Below are 3227 nucleotides of genomic sequence, written 5' to 3'. Positions count from 1 at the left end.
GGCCGGGAGCAGCCACTGCACTCCAATCTGGGTGACAGAGTGAGACTCAAAAAAAAAAAATAGCCAGGCATGGTGGTGCACACCTGTAGTCCCAGCTACTCAGGAGGCTGAGGTGGAAGGAAGGATCACCTGAACTCAGGAGGTTGAGGCTGCGAGGAGCTGTGATCATGCCACTGCACTTAAGCCTGGGCGACAGAGTGAGATCCACTTAAGCCTGGGCAACAGAGTGAGATCCTGACTCAAAAAAAGAAAGAGAGAGAAAGACAGAGGGAGAAAAGGAGGAACGGAGGGAGGGAGAAAGGGAGGGAGGGGAGAAGGAAGGAATGAAAGAAAAAAGAAAACTATAAAGGGGTAAGGAGATGCAAAGTGACAATGAGTGCAGAGAGGGTGGGACCACTCTCTGATGGGATGACATTTGAACGGACAACTTGAATAGAAGAAGCTAGCTATAAGAAGATGAAGGGGAAGAACAATCCACGCAGAGAAAACAGCAAGGCCCTGAACTGGGAATAAATATAACATGTGCAAGGAGCAGCTAGGAGGCCAGGATAGCCTTGGTGTAATAGGCAAGGGAGAGGAGAACGTGGGGGAGTAGGCCAGAAGATACAGGAGCCAGAACATACAAGGTTGTTTGGGTATGAGAAGAAATTTCAGTTTTATTCCAGGAGTTATAGAAAGCCAGTAAAAGGAGGTCCTTAAATGTGAGCCTGTCATGATTTGATTTGTATTAAAAGAAAATCACAGCCAGGCAGGATGGCTTACACCTGTCATCCCAGCACTTTGAGAGGCTGAGGCAAGAGGATTGCCTGAGCCCACGGGTTCGAGACCAGCCTGGGCAACTTGGCGAGCCCTCACCTCTACAATAAATAAATAAATAATAAAGTAGTCGGGTGTGGTGGCACATGCTACTTGGAAGGCTGAAACGAAAGGATCGCCAAGCCCAGTAAGTCAAGGTTGCAGTGACTGTGAGCATGCCACTGCACTCCAGCTTGGGCAATAGAGTGAGACTCCGACTCCAAAAAAAGAAAAAAGAAAATCACTCTGGCTGCCATGGGACAAATGGACTATAGTGGGGTGTATGCATCAATTTTTGATGTATTAATGCTGTATAGGAAACCACCAAAAAACTCAGAGGCTTAAAACAATAGTCATTAATTTTCATGCTCACGGGTCTGTAGACCCATTGGGATTTTCCTGATCTCAGATAGGCTCCATGCACCTGTTCCAGTCTGGGTCGTGTCTCATTCTGAAGCCCAGGCTGAATGAACAGTGAGTACCCTGATGAATGTTCTTACGGCAGAATTGCAAGAAGACAAGTCTAACTGTGCTAGCACATTTCAAAACTCTGCTTGTGTCCCATTCAATAACTTTCAAAGCAAGTCATGTGGCCACGCCCAACATGAAGAGACAGGGAAATAGAATTTGCCCACTACAAGGCTATGGCAAGGATGTGCCTGTATATACCTGGGAGTGAAGAATTGGGACCAATAATTCAACCTACCTTGGGGGCTAGCATGGAAGTATAAGCCCTGTTAGGAGACCACTTTAGAAGCAGTGTAAGAGATGACAGTGTAAAAAGAGAGAGGGAGAAAGAGATGACAGTGGCTTCAACTAGGGTGACCCTAGTTGGATTTAGTGGAAGACAAGGTCCTAAGAGGATAAGGTAAGGACTAGGTTGGAGGTAGGGGATGGGAATGGAGTCTGGTTCACCAGAGGAAAGAAGAGAGGAAGGATGGAAACAAATGTGACCTCATTACACTTTTTGCAGATCCTGGTGATGTGAATTCCAAACCCTTTCCTCTTGTAAGGATTGAAAATGGACAGAGAGAGAGTGAGGAAAGGGTGACGGACACATGAACGAACTTTCTGGGTTCCTGAGCCAGAGGCATTAACTGTTCTACCTTGAGGTGGAGGGCAACCCATCTCAATCAGGCCAGTAGGTGGCATCTGAGCAGGACAAATCAGATCTGGAGGAGACTCACAGGCAAATGGGTTCTTTTCTGAAGTAAGAAGAAATGAGACATCTGCAGTCTCCCAGCCAAACACCTGCCACCATAAAGAAAGGGTGTCAGAGATTGGGGTGGGGTAGAGACTTGGGTGGTCCAGAGAAGCTGATCCGGCCAAAGGATAGGACTGATTGCCTCCCCGCCTTCCTGGTCACCAGCAATTGTTGATCCACTTCCTCATGAAATGGGAGACACGCGGATGTCATATAACTGGAGGACAGAATTTACTACTGCTCTCACCTTTAAAAATTTTTAAGCTTTTTTTCATTAAGTAATACATTCACATAGTATAGAACTCAAAATGTACGAAAGGAGCTCAGCGTGAGAAGTAAATCTCCCTTTCATCCTTGACTCAAGGGCCTCATTTCTCTTCCCAGATACAATCTCACAATCTACCAGTTTCTTCAACAAACTTTTGGAGATTTAAGTATATATGTATTTTGTTGTTGTTGATATACTGCAGCATACTGAGCGCATTGTTCTGATTCTTGCTTTTTCTCATTAAATAACCTTGAATACTCTTCCATGTTAATATCCAATGAGTTCTCTAGTATTTCTTGGTATGCATGGATGAGATATATTTAAGCAGCTTCTTATTAGTGGACATGTAAATTGTGTCCACTTTTTCACTCTTGTTAATAGTCCTGCAATGAGCATCTTTATATATATCTCAGGATATCTTTAGGGTAAATTCCAAGAAGTGGAATTTCTAGGTCCAATCGCTGAGTCAATGGCTATGGGCATTTCAAATTTTGATAGAGGTTGCCAGGTTACCCCCTACAGAGGTTACACAAATATCACTTCACCAACAATGGATGAAATTATCTGTTTCTCTATGCTTTTTCCATTACAGACTTTTCCAATTTTAGTATAGAAGGCCTCCTGTCCCCACAATTCCTCGGTCCTGGGCAAACAGGGATGGTTGACTACTATAACCAGTGTGTTATAAAATTTCAGCTGGACACAGTGGTTCATGTCTGTAATATCAGCACTTTGGGAGGAAGGAGTAAGAGGATGGCCTGAGCCCAGGGGCTCAAGACCAGCCTGGACAACTTGGCAAGACCTCGTCTCTACAATAGATTAAAAAATTAGCCGAGTGTGGTGATGCATGCCTGTGGTTCCAGCTACTTGGAAGGCTAAGGCGGAAAGATCGCGGCTTCGGTGGACGTGAGCGTGCCACTGCACTCCAGCCTGGGCAACAGAGTGAGACTCCCACTCACA

At 45.2% G+C, this 3227-nt stretch overlaps 1 protein-coding gene across 1 annotated transcript in view; it reads left to right on the top strand.

The window, feature by feature from the left end:
* MLKL (mixed lineage kinase domain like pseudokinase) overlaps window positions 1-3227 on the top strand; it is a 25389-nt gene that overhangs the window by 1244 nt on the left and 20918 nt on the right. The window lies entirely within an intron of this gene.

The sequence above is a fragment of the Carlito syrichta genome, unplaced genomic scaffold, assembly GCF_000164805.1.
Source record: "Carlito syrichta isolate Samal-C Ts95f unplaced genomic scaffold, Tarsius_syrichta-2.0.1 Scaffold309739, whole genome shotgun sequence".
NCBI lineage: Eukaryota > Metazoa > Chordata > Mammalia > Primates > Tarsiidae > Carlito > Carlito syrichta.
The sequence above is the reverse complement of the archived record's forward strand: the minus strand, read 5'-3'. Positions and strand labels throughout refer to the sequence as shown.